The following is a 20,428-nucleotide window of genomic DNA, read 5'->3' on the forward strand; positions in this document are numbered from 1 at the left end:
TGACAAAATATGGATTGAGTTCAGCCTGGGTAGGAAGCTATACATTCCATGACCCATCTCTTTCTTCAGAATTGTGCTCCAGAATCTAGGCTTTAATTTAAAAAGAATATGAAGTAATTTCATCTCCCTGAGTCTGCAGACAGCCTAGGAAAATGGCTCTGAGATGTTTGAACTGCCCCATGCATCTCAATAAGCTGTTAATGCTGAACAATAAAGATGAGAATTTTCATGAGAGTGTGGTTAACTATTATATTGTTGATCATTTGGCAAGTACATCCAGCCAAGGTGATAATTCTACAATCCCCAACTGTCTCCCATGTCTCCTCAGGTGAGCCACAGGGGCTGCTCCATCCCCACTCCTCTGGGGAACATGACATCCCAAAGGAGGCAGAAAGGCTTGCGAAGGAGGCAGATCAATGGCTCTCTGATATTTCCCCATTAGCAGAGCTGGCCAGCTATGCTGGCGCAAGTAAACTGCATCTACAGCAGGGTGCAGCAGTGGGTACACTGCCTCTGTGTGTCTGATTGCTCCTGGAGGCTCTCTGTGGATCCACGGTCCACTCTGTGGTTGTAATTTGGAGAGTTTGCTTCTCTTACTAACCTTTGGGGAGCTAAGAGGTACAGGGTGTGTGGAGTGATGTGCATCCCCCTTGGTACTACCCTTGTACTGCCTAGTTCCCCTTCCAGCCCAAATTGATGTTATGGGTTAGGGCAGGCTTCTACCCTCCACCAACTCCTTGGCCTCTATTATCTTTTCTGAGGGGAGAGTCAAAGCCAGGGGGAGACATGCCACTAAGAGGGCCACTGAAGGTTGGTTTGTAGGGGATTCTTGAGTAGAAGCATGGGGGAGGAGGGGTCAGTGTTGTGTCATTTGTATGACAGAAAGGCTTTTTCAAAGAGAAAGGTTTTGGAGCATTTTCTGAAGACAGACTCTGGATTTGCCTGCTTTCCTCTGGAAGTTTGTTCCACAGCCAAGGTTGCTTTGTTGGCAGGTCTCACATACATCATTCTGGGCTTTGTGATCTGCATTGTTCCAGAGAAGCACTGCTGATGTAACAGGCCATAGAATAAAACTGGGTCTCCACAGTGTCACTGGGGCTTGATCCATTAGCCTAGGTCTACTCTATTTGATCAATATGGCATGGTTTCTCATGGAGATTTCCTCCTCCAAACCCCCCTCCCATGAATTTTACTGTGGGAGGAGATGATCAGAGGCAGACCGAATGCTAGGACTAGAACCCAGCAGTCCTGGCTACCTGTCACATATTCTACTAGACTGTGTTTTCCCTTCAGGAATGGACATTTGTACAGAGGGATTCCTTTCATCAAAGAGTGACTCTTCTTCTGTTTCTTGAAGTACATATTTGCATAAAGAATTTTTTCTGATTTATTACCCTCCATTACTCTTTGTATAAATATGTACCTGTCAGTCACTGCTCTTAAAGATGTGGGAAAAAAGAATACCAAATTCTAAAACAAATATTTCTATTCATCTTGAGCTCAGTGCATTGATCCACATGCAGAACATGAAGTTCAGGAATTACTCTGGATTTAGGGCTGATTCTGTATTGGAATCTGCTAGCATGGAACCTCTGCAACTCTGTGAAGTCTTAGAGTTCAGGGGTTCCTCACATGTTGGCAGGGGTCCATACTAGTGTATATCTGCATGCACTATTATAAATGAGAGGAGAACATGGCTCTCTATAGCTGGGCTATTCTTTTTGATAGGGCAACAGGACTTACAGTAGACATTCTCATAGAAATATGAGAGACCTTTTACAATAATAAGTGTATAATAAACACTAATTAGATATGAAAGGTATTCAAAGAAGAGAACTATTGAACAAAAGAAGGTGCACAAAGTCCTGCACCTTGAGCACAGTAGCAGTTCACATGTACACTGACACATTATACACATGTAAGGTTTAGACAAGCATAGGGCCTTGGCCTGGGACTCAGGAGACCAGGTTCACACCTAGCCCAGCTACAGACATCTCGTGTGACCCTTGGCAAGTCACATAGTTTATCCTCTGCCTCATTTCCCCATATGTATCATGAAGATAATACCATACTTGCCTACTTCTTAGGGATGTTGTAAGGATAAACTCCCTCAATGACTGGGAAGCACTGAAATAGTCTGCTGATGAGGGTTATTTCATGCAAATGGCATTCAGGAAAAACAAGAGTGTAACTTTTTACAATAGATTGTAACTCTATTGTAACTACTTTTCTTGCTTTTTACTGTTGAAATTTAAGAAAGTCCCATGAAGATTAAAACAATGGAAAGTATTTCCATTAGGGGAAAGATTAATAATAAATATTTAGTAGTTTTAATCAGAAGATCTCAAAGAACTTTAAAAAAGTGAGTATTTTTATTCTGTATTACAAATGGGGAAACTGAAGCACAAAGAGATTAGGTGACTTGACCAAGGTCACACAGTGAGCTAATAATAGAGCTGGGAATGAGCTCCTTTTCTTAGCCTGGTGCCCTATCAAATGGATTACACGGCCTCCTCATTTATCAGTTCTCCTTGTAACACTAACCATTATCGAGTAAATATTAGTACAGTACTTTGAAGATATACAGAGCTAGATAAGTGTTATTGTTGTGCTGCCATGGGAATGCCGCAAAGCATGGTTACTTGCTACTGTTCTCTTAAGGATCCATGCAGACTCCAGCTGGGCCACTACATGACAGTTCTTATACAGTACTAGCAAAGTGGTGTTTTCCAGTGCATGTATTAGAAACACAGTAGTGTTCATGCCTAAACCCTACCTGCATTCTTGTATGTGGCCATGTCAAACATTTTTTTTAGATGGATCACGCATAACATATTATTCCCAAATTCATTAAAATCATAAATCAACATGACCACCCATCATTAGACATATTAATTGGCCTGGAGAAACCACTGTTAGTACTCGGAGGGGAATTCAATCTATATGACTGTTCAGTCATAGGACTCTCTAGTGTTAATGTCCAAAGCACTGCCAGGAGGCACTAGAAAATAGACTTACTATAACAACTCATTCCACATAAATCATCAAAGGGCCATGTGATGAAAATGACTTTCAGTATCTGCAAACCTAAGATGCCTTCAAACAGAATTGGAAAACTATATATCTTATTAACAATTCCCTGCCATATTTTGTCATTTTAATTGAATATAAATATAAATACTGAGGCTTAAATTTTCCAAAATGACTAATGATTTTGGGTTGCCATCTTGAGACATTTAAAAATGACCTGATTTGCAGAGAGTTGATCCTCAGCACTTTTGGATAATTCTGCCTCTTTAATGTCTCTTGAATTGGAAAACCAAAAATAGAGGCACCCAAAATCACTAATCACTCTGAAAACGTAAACCTGGATTCCTTTTGTATCAGGATTCATTGTATTATTTGCATCCTTCTTACTGATAAATCTGTACTTTGCATAAATGCAACTTATAGTACAGTAGTATAAAACTTTAAAATGGGAAGCAAAACTCAAAGTGCCAATAGTTTAAAAGCTGCGCATTTAGGACACATGCCTTGTCCTCTAATATCATTCTCCAACAAGGTTATCAGTGGAACTTTCTGCATTCAAAAGAATTGTATTTCACAGTTAAGCCAAAGTGATCACAGCACAGTGTGACATGACATGCTGGTTTTTTTTAACTTCTCTCAAACGATTTTAGTCTGTCATCGGGCACAAGTAAGATTCTGCTGAGCCAAAGCTGCATGGAATGTGTTGATGAAGAGGACACTCCAGACGGCACAATATGCTTGTCTACAGACAGAGTGTGAAAAAGAATGCTGAGAGGTTGTAGCAATATTGCTTCCTCTGGTATAAGTCATAGAAAGGATAGTGGTTCCAATGGAAATGAATCCTGGTGCTGAAAGGGTGCACTTCAACCTTTCAGTTTGTACACAAGTCTCAGTGTAGCAGTATTATCTGGCAATTGGCTTCTTAGGCCTAATTTTCAATCCACAAGTAGGAGTTAGGTCATTGAGGATATCCTCACCATTAGAGTTATTCAGTTTGCATAAAGACTCTACTTAGCACTTTAGGAAGGAGTGCTGATTTCCAAAGTGCTGATTTGATCTACAGTCATTATTGTGTTCACTACTCGTCAGCAATCCACCAACAGTTGAAAGTTTGTTTACAGTAAACTAAAAGCAAGGTCCAATAGCCTGCAGAAACTTGGGGTAAAATATGAAGGTGTCTATAAACAGAGATATTGTATTGATCTGGCAGTTATATTTTATTTGGCCTGAATGTACAGAGTGCAAAGACCATTTTATGATGATTGGCCAAATGGCTATTCTTGGTATATTATATCCGATAAAAATCAGATTGTGGATATTAATTAAGAGAAAACACTATGTAAAAGAAAAATATATCCTTTTCACTTTTGTTTATATGTATATTTATTTATAAATTATGATTGCTTTCAAAATTACACTTTTTCTTCAGTTTAAAGATCTTAACTTTGATGTTACAAAAGAGTATGAAAGAAAGAAATGAAAGAAAGTGACTAGAGCAGTAAGAATGTTCCCAATAAACCTGAACCGGAAACCATGAAAAGTTACCTGTTTTTAGCTTTGTAACAGATCAGACCGTGTTGGCCAAAGGTGCAAACTCCAGATCAAATTTTTAGCAAAACTGATTTTATGGTTTTGCATCAGGTTTTTTTTTTTCTGTTTCTCATTGTATCAATGTGAAAATAGGAGAAACACTTGAGTTTTGACTGAGGTTTGCATTGTCATTTGGGGGTTAATTGAAACCACCGACTAAAAGTAAAACTCAGAGGGGCGCAACCCCACATAAAAGCAAATCTGAAGTATGTGCTGGTATAGAAAACTGCAAAAATTTCTGATACCAATTCCTCTGCATTTAGAAGAGCCATGTTACAATCTTACTGCTAACAGAGATGGATCTAAAGCAAAATCCAGGATCTGAATACTCAGATATTGAGAGTGTTTGATTTTAGATTCAGAACTAAACTTTGTACCTGGCCCCTGTCACCATAATTGAGTTAACTAAAACACCAAATCTCAACACCTATGGTCTCTGGGAAAGGTTGGCTCTGGATCCAGATCAGAACTTTGTAACTCAAGGCCATTTCTAATTCGTAGTATGTCGCACACAGTGAATGCTGTGTATTTTACCTGCCACAGAAGATCTTACTGCTGTGACAGCAGTGCTGCTATCCTTAAAAGGATACTGCTTCCTTAACTAAAAATAGAATTGATATGGTTCTGCTGCATTTGTAAATTCCTGCAATTGGCTGGGATGACTGACACACACAAAACAGACCGTAGAGTTTGCTCACTTGTATGTACATCTTGACAGGCTATTTAATAAAAACATACCTGAACTCCTAATTTATACAGAAGACCTGTGTGCAAAAATGCTGTACAGTTGCAGTTATATAGTCTCCCTTTTTTCTGTGTGGTTAAGTGGGTCCCTGTTATTTATACACGATATAAAATATATATTAGGACATGAATCTAAAAATGTGCTGACTATGCATTTTATACATTCAGTACAAGAATAATAAAAGAATGGAATAGGTTATTCATTTCTGCACTTTGATTGCTTGGGAAATGTTTAAGTTGATCTGAGAAAACAGATCTGTAGAGGCTCTCTCTCCTTCTCTCTCTCTGCACGCGCATACACACACACACACACTCACTCTCCCTTCCCCCCTTTCAGTTCTACTGGTCTGATCACCTAGTTAGCTACATAACTTAAAAAGAAAAGGAGTACTTGTGGCACCTTAGAGACTAACCAATTTATTTGAGCATGAGCTTTCGTGAGCTACAGCTCACTTCATCGGATGCATAACTTAAGTGAGACCAATTTAAGGTTAAGCATCTGCTAATCTCTGACTCACTGTGTTGTATATTATTGGGCAACTCCTGAACCCAATCATTTTAGAATAATTTATAATGAAGCCATAAAATATTAACATATAGCAGCATGTACATTGCAAAAATGTACTCTGAACTTCTCGTTTGGTTATGAAGGGTGACATTGAAATTAGAGTTTTTGCCTCTGACTTCAAGCTAAGGTCCACAGTTGTTAAACATGACATCAGTAAGCTGTCCTGGCCACCTTAATTATCTCAGTAGTTTCAGGTCACTGGGCAGGTGAAGGGAAACAGTAGGAACTTCCTTTTGCCTACAGAGCCTCAGCTTGGAACATTTGAATCTGCTCATTTGGTTGACTCTGATGGCTGACTGACCTGTGAATAGGCAGAGGCTCAAAAGCATTTTGACCCACTAACCCATGTACTGAGACGGATTCATTTTGGTTAGGCTATTTTGTTATTTACTCTGGTTGTCCAGTTTGCACTGTTACCATTAGAGCTGGTCAAAACAGTGCGAAGACAGTTGTCAGAATAAAATCCCCAAATTCACTGTGATTGTGCATGTGATTGTTTTCATCCCATGCACTTTCAAATGAGCAATATTTTGTTTGCAATAGTGCTCTCAGAAAACAGAAGATTTGTGAGTACTTGAGTGGCAGGTGAGTGTTTAGCGATAGCTTTAAAGTTCATTCTGAAACTGTTCGTGAATTAAATTGCTAGGATGATATTTGCTGTTTTGGAGGAAGGTTAGTATGTCTCTCTCATGCTGGCTATTAGGAGGTTAAAGATTGTTATTATTTCAGTTAGAAAACATTGAGGAGCCCATTATTATTATTTTTTGACTAGATCTAAGGATATGTCTACACTACGAAATTAGTTCGAATTTATAGAAGTCGTTTTTTTAGAAATCGTTTTTATATAGTCGATTGTGTGTGTCCCCACACAAAATGCTCTAAGTCCATTAAGTGCATTAACTCGGAGGAGTGCTTCCACAGTACCGAGGCTAGCGTCGACTTCCGGAGTGTTGCACTGTGGGTAGCTATCCCACAGTTCCCGCAGTCTCTGCCGCCCATTGGAATTCTGGGTTGAGATCCCAATGCCTGATGGGGCTAAAAACATTGTCGCAGGTGGCTGGGTACATGACGTCAGGCCCTCCCTCCATGAAAGCAACAGCAGACAATCGTTTCGTGCCTTTTTTCCTGAGTTACCTGTGCAGACGCCGTACCACGGCAAGCATGGAGCCTGCTCAGCTCACTGTCACTGTATGTCTCCTGGGTGCTGGCAGACGCGGTACTGCATTGCTACACAGCAACAGCAACCCATTGCCTTGTGGCAGCAGATGGTGCAATAGGCCTGAAAACCATCGTCATCGTGTCCGAGGTGCTCCTGGCCGCCTCAGTAAGGTCGGTCACGAGCGCCTGGGCAGACATGGGCACAGGGACTAAATTAGGAGTGACTCGACCAGGTCATTCTCTTTAGTCCTGCAGGCAGTCCTATTGAACCATCTTATGGTGAGTAGGCAGGAGATGAGGATGGCTAGCAGTCCTATTGCACCATTCATTTGCTCCCCACTCCCTGCCTCCATGAAATCAACGACCGATAGTGAGGTCTGTCAGGGGCACCTTGAAAACTTTTATGGAGATTCAGTCCTACCTGAAATAACAGAGGGAGGGATAACTTAGTGGGTTTAGCATTGGCCTGCTAAACCCAGGGTTTTGAGTTCAATCCTTGAGGGGGCCATTCTGTGTGACAGTTGTTTTTGTTTCTCCTTGATGTATAGCCACCTCCTTTGTTGATTTTAATTCCCTGTAAGCCAACCCTGTAAGCCATGTGGTCAGTCACCCCTCCCTCCGTCAGAGCAATGGCAGACAATCGTTCCGCGCCTTTTTTCTGTGCAGACGCCATACCACGGCAAGCATGGAGCCCGCTCAGATCACTTTGGCAATTAGGAGCACATTAAACACCACACCCAGCAGTATATGCAGCACCAGAACCTGGCAAAGTGAAACCTGGCGAGTAGGTGATGTCAGCGCGGTGATGAGAGTGATGAGGACATGGACACAGACTTCTCTCAAAGCATGGGCCCTGGCAATGTGGGCATCATGATGCTAATGGGGCAGGTTCATGCCATGGAACGTTGATTCTGGGCTCGGGAAACAAGCACAGACTGGTGGGACAGCATAGTGTTGCAGGTCTGGGATGATTCCCAGTGGCTGTGAAACTTTCGCATGCGTAAGGGTACTTTCATGGAACTTTGTGACTTGCTTTCCCCTGCCCTGAAGCGCGTGAATACCAAGATGAGAGCAGCCAGCACAGTTGAGAAGCGAGTGGCAATAGCCCTGTGGAAGCTTGCAATGCCAGACAGCTACTGGTCAGACGGGAATCAATTTGGAGTGGGCAAATCTACTGTTGGGGCTGCTGTGATGCAAGTAGCCAACGCAATCAAAGATCTGCTGATATCAAGGATAGTGACCCTGGGAAATGTGCAGGTCATAGTGGATGGCTTTGCTGCAATGGGATTCCTTAACTGTGGTGGGGCCATAGACGGAACCCCTATCCCTATCTTGGCACCGGAGCACCAAGCCGGTGAGTACATAAACCGCAAGGGGTACTTTTCAATAGTGCTGCAAGCACTGGTGGATCACAAGGGACGTTTCAACAACATCAGCGTGGGATGGCCGGGAAAGGTGCATGACGCTCACATCTTCAGGAACACTGGTCTGTTTCAAAAGCTGTAGGAAGGGACTTTATTCCCAGACCAGAAAATAACCACTGGGGATGTTGAAATGCCTATACTTATCCTTGGGGACCTAGCCTACCCCTCAATGCCATGGCTTATGAAGCCATACACAGGCTGCCTGGACAGTAGTCAGGAGCTGTTCAACTACAGGCTGAGCAAGTGCAGAATGATGGTAGAATGTGCATTTGGATGTTTAAAAGCATGCTGGTGCAGTTTACTGACTCGGTCAGACCTCAGCGAAACCAATATTCCCACTGTTATTACTGCTTGCTGTGCACTCCACAATATCTGTGAGAGTAAGGGGGAGATGTTTATGGTGGGGTGGGAGGTTGAGTTAAATCGCCTGGCCACTGGTTACGCGCAGCCAGACACCAGGGCGGTTAGAAGAGCACAGGAGGGCGCGGCACGCATCAGAGAAGCTTTGAAAACCAGTTTCATGACTGGCGAGGCTACGGTGTGAAAGTTCTGTTTGTTTCTCCTTGATGAAACCCCCCACCCCTTGGTTCACTCTACTTCCCTGTAAGCTAACCACCCTCCCCTCCTCCCTTCGATCACCACTTGCAGAGGCAATAAAGTCATTGTTGCTTCACATTCATGCATTCTTTATTAATTCATCACACAAATAGGGGGATAACTGTCAAGATAGCCCAGGAGGGGTGGTGGAGGAGAGAAGCACCGGGAGGAGTGGTGGAGGAGGGAAGGACAAGGCCACACAGCACTTTAAAAGTTTAAAACTTTAAAACTTATTGAATGCCAGCCTTCTGCTGCTTGGGCAATCCTCTGGGGTGGAACTTGGGGAGGAGGGTGGTTGGTTACACAGGGGCTGTAGTAGCGGTCTGTTCTCCAGCTGCCTTTCCTGCAGCTCAACCATATGCTGGAGCATATTAGTTTGATCTTCCAGCAGCCTCAGCATTGAATCCTGCCTCCTCTCATTACGCTGCCACCACCTTTCAGCTTCAGCCCTCTCTTCAGCCCGCCACCTCTCCTCCCAGTCATTTTGTGCTTTCCTGCACTCTGACATTGTCTGCCTCCATGCATTCGTCTGTGCTCTGTCAGTGTGGGAGGACAGCATGAGCTCAGAGAACATTTCATCGCGAGTGCATTTTTTTCGCCTTCTAATCTTCACTAGCCTGTGGAAAGGGGAAGACCCTTTGATCCTTGAAACACATGCAGCTGGTGGAGAAAAAAAAAAGGGACAGTGGTATTTAAAAAGACACATTTTATAGAACAATGGGTACATTCTTTTACGGTAAACCTTGCTGTTAACATTACATACGTAAGCAAATGTGCTTTCGTTCCAAGGTCGCATTTTGCCTCCCCACACCATATGGCTAGCCCTTCCCCCCTCCACCCTCCCACCTCTCCGTGGCTAACAGCGGGGAACATTTCTGTTCTGCCACAGGCAAACAGCCCAGCAGGAACGGGCACCTCTGAATGTCCCCTTAAGAAAAGTACCCTATTTCAACCAGGTGACCATGAATGATATCACTCTCCTGAGGAAAACACAGAGAGATAAAGAACGGATGTTGTTTGAATGCCAGCAAACATACACTGCAATGCTTTGTTCTACAATGATTCCTGAGTATGTGCTACTGGCCTAGAGTGGTAAAGTGTCCTACCATGGTGGACTGAATAAGGCTGCCCTCCCCAGAAACCTTTTGCAAAGGCTTTGGGAGTACATCCAGGAGAGCCACGAATGCCAGGGCAAATTAATCTTTAAACATGCTTGCTTTTAAACCATGTATACTATTTTAAAAGGTACATCCGATGAAGTGAGCTGTAGCTCACGAAAGCTTATGCTCAAATAAATTGGTTAGTCTCTAAGGTGCCATAAGTACTCCTTTTCTTTTTGCGAATACAGACTAACATGGCTGCTACTCTGAAACCTTAAACAGTATACTCACCAGAGGTCCCTTCTCTGCCTGGCAGGTCCGGGAGGCAGCCTTGGGTGGGTTTGGGGGGTACTGGCTCCAGGTCCAGGGTGAGAAACAGTTCCTGGCTGTCGGGAAAACCGGTTTCTCCGCTTGCTTGCTGTGAGCTATCTACAACCTCATGATCATCATCATCTTCCTCGTCCCCAAAACCTGTTTCCGTGTTGCCTCCATCTCCATTGAAGGAGTCAAACAACACGGCTGGGATAGTGGTGGCTGAACCCCCCCAAAATGGCAGGCAGCTCATCATAGAAGCGGCATGTTTTGGGCTCTGATCCGGAGCGGCCGTTTGCCTTTCTGGTTTTCTGGTAGGCTTGCCTCAGCTCCTCAAGTTTCACGCGGCACTGCTTCGGGTCCCTGTTATGGCCTCTGTCTTCATGCCCTGGGAGATTTTGACAAATGTTTTCCCATTTCGAAAACTGGACCGCAGTTCTGATAGCACGGATTCCTCTCCCCATACAGCGATCAGATGTCGTACCTCCCGTTCGGTCCATGCTGGAGCTCTTTTGTGATTCTGGGACTCCATCATGGTCACCTCTGCTGATGAGTTCTGCACTCACCTGCAGCTTGCCACACTGGCCAAACAGGAAATTGAATTTCAAAAGTTTGTGGGCCTTTTCCTGCCTACCTGGCCAGTGCATCTGAGTTGAGAGTGCGGTCCAGAGTGGTCACAATGGAGCACTCTGGGATAGCTCCCGGAAGCCAATACCATCTAATTGCGTCCACGGTACCCCAATTTCGACCCAGCTAGGCCGATTTCAGCGCTAATCCCCTCGTTGGGGGTGGAGTAAGGAAATCGATTTTAAGAGCCCTTTAAGTCAGAAAAAAGGGCTTCGTCATGTGGATGGGTGCAGGGTTAAATCGATTTAATGCTGCTAAATTCAACCTCAACTCCTAGTGTAGACCAGGGCTAAGTCTAATCAAAGCCTGTGGACCCCCATTGACTTTAATAGGTTTTAGATCAGGCCCTTTGGTAAATGGAGCATTTCTGACCCATAGCCAGGGTCCGATGGCCCAACCTGCAGCACCTGGCTTCCACACGGTCTTGGCACCATACAGGTAATCTTGGGATGGGATTGTTTCTAATTCCTTAGAATCAATAGGTTTGCGCCTGCTCAGTGGTGCAGCCACATTGAGTGTAGCACTCAGTTGCTGTGAGGAAAATTCAACTTCATTGTTGAATCAAATGATCTGTTTCTTAAAGCCGCTGACTTTGTGCCAGATTTGTACTGTGGTCTGGCTTCGTTTTGGTGTACTTGTGGCAATACTTTGTACTTTCATTTGCAAAGTGCTTTACAAACACTAATTCACAGAATACCTATGAGATATTTAAATAGTATTATACACATCTGACATGTGAGGAAACCGAGGCTTGCTCAAAGTCACAGAAGGACCTTGAGCAGAAGAGTAAATCTAGGATTAGAAATCAGGATTCACTGGCTCTCAGTCCTGTGCTTAGGCCAGTGGAGCATATCTCTATCTCGGAAAGTATTACAAACTAGTTTGGTTTCTTCACGGCAATGGTGTTAGTGGATGCACATCTAACTCTTGATAATACCATATAGAATTGATCAAAAACTCTTTTCTTGGAAAACAATCACTGTTTCCTTGGGCTGTCATCATTTATAAAGCCTTTAATAGAAGTTGACATCATGTGCCATTTATGTGTCAGACCGGTTAGCAAAATCTTTTGATATGTAGACTTATTTGTCAGGTAGCAGATTCCCAGTCCTCCTTTTTACCTTTAAATTCTTTATCCTTCTTTGGTCAAAAATAGCTGAAAACAGTACTTTTCTCTCTCCCCACCCCACCCCATTCTTAAAACCAAGCAATTTATTTTTAAATACCTGTCATGTTCAGCTTGTTACTGCTGCTCTACTTCACCAGAAGGAAAAAAAAAAATCATTAGATGACAGTAATTCATAAAGCTATGTTGTAACTGGGTCGTGATTTTTAAAGGCTCTAATGATGGCTTGTAATAGGAGAAAATTCCTTGATGACTTTTGTTATGAAAATGCTCATCATCTACTATATAATTTTAATTCTTTGGACTCATAATATGTTTAAAGAAATCTTAACTACTTTTTCAATAACCTGTGCTTTATTTATTTATTTATTTAACTGTGCTTTATTATTATGCATCTGAACACAGAATTTAGCCCTACATGTTCAAGTAATAGGGCAAAACAACGCATATTGGTTAAATCCCACATACAGGGCATTTTGTATTGTTCAGATTGTTAATTCATACAAACATTCCAAACCAAGGGCCTAGTCTGACAAACAGTTCAGGATGTGCTGGGCTTTTATATGTGAGTTCTCCCATTGACTTCAGTGGAACTAGTCTCATGAATAAAGTTAAACACACACCTAAGTGTTTGTAGGGTGAGGGCCTAGATTTGGAATATTACAAATGAGAAGCACAGACATCACTTCCAGAGATCAATCAATTGCGAGATGACTTTATTTCTAGTACCTAGTGCCAGTTTATATTTTCCTTGGCATACATTTTTTCCTTTGGAAACCAAAAATGCTAAGTAGTAATATGAACCATTAAGCAGTGCAGCTACCTACTTGTATTTTATCTATTAGCAATGTGTTTTTAATGGTTATCTTATGTCTGGGAAGCCATATAATAATTCCATCTTGCTGCATACGAATATTAGGGGACATTCATAATTTTTTCCAATAATAAATCTTAGGGGCTTTTTAAAAAACTGGTTAGCAGGGCTATGAAATGTTTACTTGTAAGTTGAAGATCTCAATTGTGCATGAAAATTTCCTTGCAAGTATAAAATGTTAGATGCCAGGAAAACTAAGTATAATGCAGAAGTCTATATTTAGATTAAATTGCTCAATTAAAAATTACCAAACATTCAAATAGCAACTTTTCAGAACAGCAATGAACATCTTTCTATATTTTCACATTAAGGAAAAAATGATTTTTTAATTTGAAACTATATAATACATACAATTTCAAAGTAAAGGGAATTACTTTTTAAAGAAAAGTAAAATACAATGAATATTTGGAAAAGCGCCAAAGTCAATTTACACAGCTAAGGATCTGGCCCAATTATTGTTATTCCCCAAAAAACTGAAACATTTTAGAATCTTTATAATCACTCTTATTTTGATTTCAAAAATTTCTTCATTATACCTATTGTTCTTAGAAGTTATTTTATTGGATTTAAAGACTGGTGAGTAAGGGGTTACTAAATCAGAGAAGTTCAGAAACAGATTAGGGTTTCCCAGCGGCACATATCTGTAGCAGTAAGTGTGGAAGCCAACTCGGAAGAAACACGTTTGAAGTGGCAGAACTAATCATGCAGAAGCAATTTGTGATTTTCTCTCTCTCAGGCTAGATAAAGCAGAGTATTATGACATTGGCTGCACTGAACAAGGTCAATTTACTGTGAAAAGACAGCTATAGACTCCAACTTCAGATAAACTTTCATCCTGCAGAGTTAAAAAAGAGGATTTACCCTATTACTTACACCACAGAATAGGCAAAGTGAAATGAACAATTCAATTAGGATGCCCCCTTGTTTGCTCCTATTTTTTCACTAACTCTCTTGACTGTTTCAGATATTAAGTTGTAACTAGATCTCAAGTTATTTTTCTCAGGTTAAAAACATGGAACTGCTCAATTTTGGATACTCTTGAACTCAATTGAAGTTGTATGCATTTCTTCAAGTAAAAGAAGCCAACTACGCTATTTTACATAACAACTTAATTTTTTTTGTCCCAACCACTTATATTTTAGATTTAAATATAGGGTAAATATATAAGCAAAATATAAGGGTAGGTCTACTATTTAGCAGGGAAGGAGAGCTAATAACAGACAACACTGAGAAGTCTGAGGTGTATAATGCCTGTTTTGCTAAGTCTTTACTAAAAAAAAGTTTATTGTAACCAGGTGCTTAACACAATTAATAATAACCATAAGGGGAAAGAAAACAAGCCAGAATAAGTAAAGAACACCTTAAAGTTATATTTAGATACATTAGATGTATCCAAGTCAGCAGGTATGACGAAATTCACCCTAGGGTACTGAAAGAAGTAGCTGAAGCAATATGAGAAAAATTATCTTCAAGAACTCATGGACAACAGGTAAGGTCCCAGAGGACTTGAGAAGGGCAAACCTCTCTTTAGAAAGGGGAACAAAGAGTACCTGGAGAATTATAGACCAGTCAGCCTAACTCTGATACCTTGAATGGTACTGGAACAAATTATTATTAAACATTTAATTTATAAACTCTTGGAGACTAATAGGGTGGTAAGTAATAACCAACATTAATTTGTCAAAAACAAATTATGCCAAACCAATATAAATTTCTTTCTTGACAGGGTTATGTGCCTAATGGGTAAGGGGAAGCTGTAGGTATGATTTATCTTGATTTTAGTGAAGCTTTTGATAACAATCCCACACAACATTCTCATAAGCAAACTAGGGATATGTGGGCTAGATTAAATTACTATAATGTGAGTGCACAACTGGTTGACATACTATACTCAAAGAATAGTTATCAATTGTTTATTGTCAAACTAGGAGAAAATATCTAGTGGCGCCCCTCAGGGGTCTGTCCTGGGTCTAGCAGTATTTGATATTTTCATTAATGACTTGGATGACTGAGTGGAGAGCATGCTTATAAAATATGTGAATGACACCAAAACTGTGAGGGGTTGAAAGCACTCTAGAGGACAGGATTGTAATTCAAAATGACCTTGACAAATTGGAGAACTGGTCTGAAATCAACAAGACGAAATTCAATAAAGACAAGTGAAAAGCACTATACTTAGGAAGGAAATCTCAAATGCAGAACTACAAAATGGGGAATAACTGGCTAGGCGGTAGTACTGCCGAAAAAGATCTGGGGGGTATAGTGGAACACAAATTGAATATGAGCTAACAATGTGATGCAGTTGCAAAAAAGGCTAATATCCTCGCGTGTATTAACAGGAATGTTATCTGTAAGACACAGGAGCTAAGTTTTCCATTGTATTTGGCACTGGTGAGGCCTCAGATGAATATAATGTTCAGTTTTGGATGCCACACTTTAAAAAAGATGTGGGCAAACTGAAGAACGTTCAGAGGAGAGTAACAAAAATGGTAACAGTCTTATATAATCTGACCTATGAGGAAAGGTTAAAAATCTGGGCATGTTTAGTCTTGAGAAAAGAAGACATAGGGGACCCGATTACAGTCTTCAAATATGTTAAGGGCTGGTATAAAGAGGTCAGGGATCAATTGTTCTGCATGTCAACTTCTTGTTCTACTTTCAGTAAACAGCTTAGTGTGCAGCAAGAGAGATTTAAGTAAAATCTCAGGAAAATCTTTATAACTATAAGGAAAGTTAGGTACTAGAATAGGTTTCAGAGTAACAGCCGTGTTAGTCTGTATTCGCAAAAAGAAAAGGAGTACTTGTGGCACTTTAGAGACTAACCAATTTATTTGAGCATAAGCTTTCGTGAGCTACAGCTCACTTCATCGGATGCATCCGATGAAGTGAGCTGTAGCTCATGAAAGCTTATGCTCAAATAAATTGGTTAGTCTCTAAGGTGCCACAAGTACTCCTTTTCTTTGTACTAGAATAGGTTATCAAGAGGGATTGTGGAGATTTTTGAGAACAGGTTAGACAAAAGGCTGTCAGGGAAGTTTCCTTGGTTGTCTCAGCATGGGGCGATCAACTAATGACCCCTCCAGGTCCCTTCCAGGACTACCTTTCTATGATTCTATGGTAAATGTAAACTTCTTCCCCAGAAATACCCAGGACCCTGGTAAAATCATCAATTACTTGAAATCATTCTTTTTACTTTCACTTTTTTGCAAATGAGACATGGAAGTTTGATAGTTGAGGCTCAGCAATGTGTTTGGACTGGTAAGGAACTGTATCACCTGACCAGGAGAAGCCTCAAAGCTATTAAAATTTCTCAGCAAATCACAATTCCTTCTCTGCTCCTTACTTGCACCAGGGATGGAGAATAATTTACCACAGCTCTGAAAAGAGTGCAGCTTACTTCTCCCCTTGTACCATCCCAGGTAGGCTGACTGGTGCATGGAGAGGCAGAGCCAAGGTTTCACTCCCTCCCCATTTCTCCCTCCACAAGGGTTGGGGGAGAATCTGGCACCCAGGCATTGCACTGTCCTCAACCCTACTTGTGATGTGGGGATCTTACTCCACTGCACTATCCTGTGCTGGGTAAGTACCAGTCTCAATCTGTCCTTAAGAAATACAGAGTAAATCTTCACCTCCAGACGTAAACTTCACCTCCCCAGTCTTAGATATTTTGTTAGCTGGCATATTTTGTCTTGCTTTGTGCTGTATAGTTTTGGAGTAATTATATCATGGGTATAGTCATAGAAATAGCTTCACTGATTAGCTCCGTGAATAAACACAAGCTACTCTCTAAGCAATGGAAAAAATTCTCTTACCTTCTTTCTGACTGATGTCCAAAGCAGATAATTCTTGTGAAAAATTAAACAAGATTGCACCATAATTAGTTGTTCAGGGATTCAGCCATCTGGGACATCCATGTTTTAGTACGCTTAAGTGTATTAGTTACATCCAAAAATCTCACACCCCCTCTTTCCTACCCCGTCCTTCAATAATATATATTATAGTGACGGCAATAGTCAGGTACATGGCGATTTTTATGTATGTGTGTTGGGAACTGTGCTGAAAACATATTTGGAAAGTAATGAAGATATGATTAAATGTCATTACTGTTATAGTTCATATTAAAAAATGTATGACTAGTCCAAGGCCACAGTGGCTCAATGAATTAAAGTATTAGTCTTTCTGTACCAAACTCCAGGGCTCCAGATGGAGTTTTGGTGAGCAATGGACCTCCATGGGGCTGACATTTGCTCCTGAAAAAGAGCAGAAAATACTCCATTAACTCCCCTGTTGGTTTAAAATCAACTGCGGAATTACCTGAGCAGCTGGCTGGCTGACTGCAGTAGCAAAGGATCCTCAAGTTGAGAAGAAATGGCCTCTTCACTATGGTTTAGTCTGGGTATTTATGTTTGTAATGACATTAATGCACCTGGTGATTTACAGGCAAATATAAAACAGTGCCCCGACCTGAAGAGCTTGCAATCAAAGGACCAAACTCTCTGCTATCCACAGCTATTCCTGCACTGGTCAGTAGAAACTCCATAGATTTCAGTGTGCAGTTTTCAAGTACTGGTAATTCTTCTTTCCAGTTCCAGGAAGGAGACAAGGGTCACCACCATTAGTCTGCAGATTTCAAGGGTTCTAGCGGAAAGAAAAGACATCTACTCAAAGGCTCCCACTGGCTTCCGCTCGTCTGTGAACAGCCTGACTCCTGCAGCAGTCCTCCTGCCAGGGACTCCAGTGACTGCACCTTTCCTTGAAGCCCCCATCAAGGATTGATTCCAACCATGAAAGGGAAGAAGCCTGATGTTGGCTTCCCTACCTTGGATTTGTATAGGGGAAGAATTCAGAGAAGCTTGTCCACTCCTGATTCCTATCTATCTTAAGCTGAAAACTTGCAGAGCCCTTGCTGACCGATTCTTGTGGAATTGGAAGCAAAGGAGGAGAGTGCTATGGAAGTAGGGTGACCAGACAGCAACGGTGAAAAATCAGGACTGGGGTGGGGGGGCAATAGGCACCTACATAAGACAAAGCCCCAAATATCGGGACTTTCCCTATAAAATCGGGACATCTGGTCACCCTATATGGAAGGATCCTGCCTACATTTCATGCTCCCAAAAGGACAGACCCATGTGTGCAGGTTCTCTTTCTCCGCAGCTACGAGAAGGGGAGAGTTAAGCACTAGATTATGAAAACATGAAAGCGTGCCACTCTGTTGGAATTTCCTTGAGACACAGAGAATTTTGACCAACACAATAAAATGCAAAAGGACAATAACAAATCTGAATGAAAGGTGCATAACCTTTCAGAAGTCATAAAAAGAATTGCAGTTACTTTTTAACTGAAATGTCATAGACATGCACTAGCTTAAAAGGGTGGTTTAAACTAGGATTTCTTGGGGATTAAGCCTCCTTTTCACCAGTTTCCAAGCATTTTATATTAACATAAAGCATATAAATGTTCCCCTTCGAAGGCTTTACTGTGAGCTCTTGCAGCTGTTTAGAAATGAGAGGCTATTCTGGAGTTGATGCAAGTTTTTTTTTAGTTGTCTTCTTGTGTGCTCTCCTTACTCCAGACTTCCGGCAATTCTATTACTGGAATATTGCACTGAACTCAGCAGAGTGGAGCACCCTCTTCATTATTAATACTGTAACAACTTACAACTTAATGTGTATTTTATTTTTTACTTGTTCATTATTTTAAAACATTAGTTTGGAAGTTGAGGGTTTATTAGGCAGATCCTTCTTTCACTGTACTGACTGTTGGCTAACATCCATTTTTTAACCATACAGTAATTCTTTGTTCCATTTCTGGAAATGCAACAAGATCTGCCTAGGTTTCCTTTTGAAATGGATAATTTGTGACAGCTTTTGCATACATCCAAGCTGTCAAGTACAACTTGTTTGTCCCAGAAACTCCTCTAGTATGTGGAACCCATATTAGGTTTCCAATAGGCATGTTCAGTACATTCCGAATGTCATTATTCCCATTGTAAAACAGATAGATATGCAGATATATTAAAACAGTAATTTATTTTAGGTGTGTAGTTTGAGACAAATTTCATGCTTACAAAAGAAATTACATACAAAGGGCCCAGGGTAGTTAGATTTAATTTATCATTTGAACCCATAATTGAGATAGCTGTACTCAATTTCAAAAGAATCAATGTTGTGGATTTAAGAAACTTAGTACCAGGTCACTCCCTCTGTAGAGAAATCTATGGCTGGACCTGAGAGGTTTGTGAAAACACGATGAGGTTTCTCCTTACAGATTTGCCTGTAAACTGATCTCACTGACTTCAGATAGATAGAAAAAAGAAGTCATTCTTCACTGACGATAACTTAAACATACCAGGCTAAATGCTGAGGTCTTTATTCAGAGCCAGAGTTTTATACCTTTTCTCATACTAGTATGTTACTTCACAAGTAGTCCCTATGAAACTGTACATCGAGTAAGCTGCTGTTAACCTGGAATAAGGGTTTCACAATCTGGCCCTTATTTTCAACTTTGGCAAACTGCCGCTAAAGTTCTGAGTAAGGCTTAGAGAAGGGCAAAATGGCAAAAAACAGTTCCACAAATATTCATTTGAATTTTTTAAATGAATCCTCTTCGATGTTGTTACTAGAGATGGACAGAAAACAATTTCCCCTTTCCACAAAATTTTTTGAAGTATTAAAAACTTTTCCCATCCTGAACTGGGATAAAAAAAAAACTTGAAATCTCAGATGTTTGCAAACCAATAAATAAATAAATAAATAAATAAATAACGAATGGGGTCTTTTGAAATGTTCCATTTAATTTCAGAACATTTTGTTCCTCTTTTGAGCATTTCCCTACTATAAATAGCTTACATTTCTAAACAAAAATATTGTGTTGAATCAGTAAAACACACATTTTCAAATCAAATATGCTAAAATGAAATGTTTAGGCAATTTCAGATTTTTTTCTCATAATTTTTTTAGTAAAAAAAAATCATCCAAATGGATGCATTCCTGTGAAAAGTTTTAGTTTTGACAAACGGCATTTTCAAATGAAAATACATTTGGTCAAAAAATTCCCAACCATTGGTAGTAGTTTGCACTCCTTTTTGTGTTCTACAGGAATTCTAGCACATACATTTACTCCAGGAATAATCACAGAAACAGGACATTTTAATGAATTCCTCATATTGTTCATGAATATTGCCAATGGAATCCTGAGTCTAAGACCTATATTTATGCAGTCAAGGGACAGGAAAATGTCCTATGACTTTTGTGTCTAAGAGCTGGCCTACACACAAAG

Source organism: Chelonia mydas, chromosome 5, assembly GCF_015237465.2.
Source record: "Chelonia mydas isolate rCheMyd1 chromosome 5, rCheMyd1.pri.v2, whole genome shotgun sequence".
Taxonomy (NCBI): Eukaryota; Metazoa; Chordata; order Testudines; family Cheloniidae; genus Chelonia; species Chelonia mydas.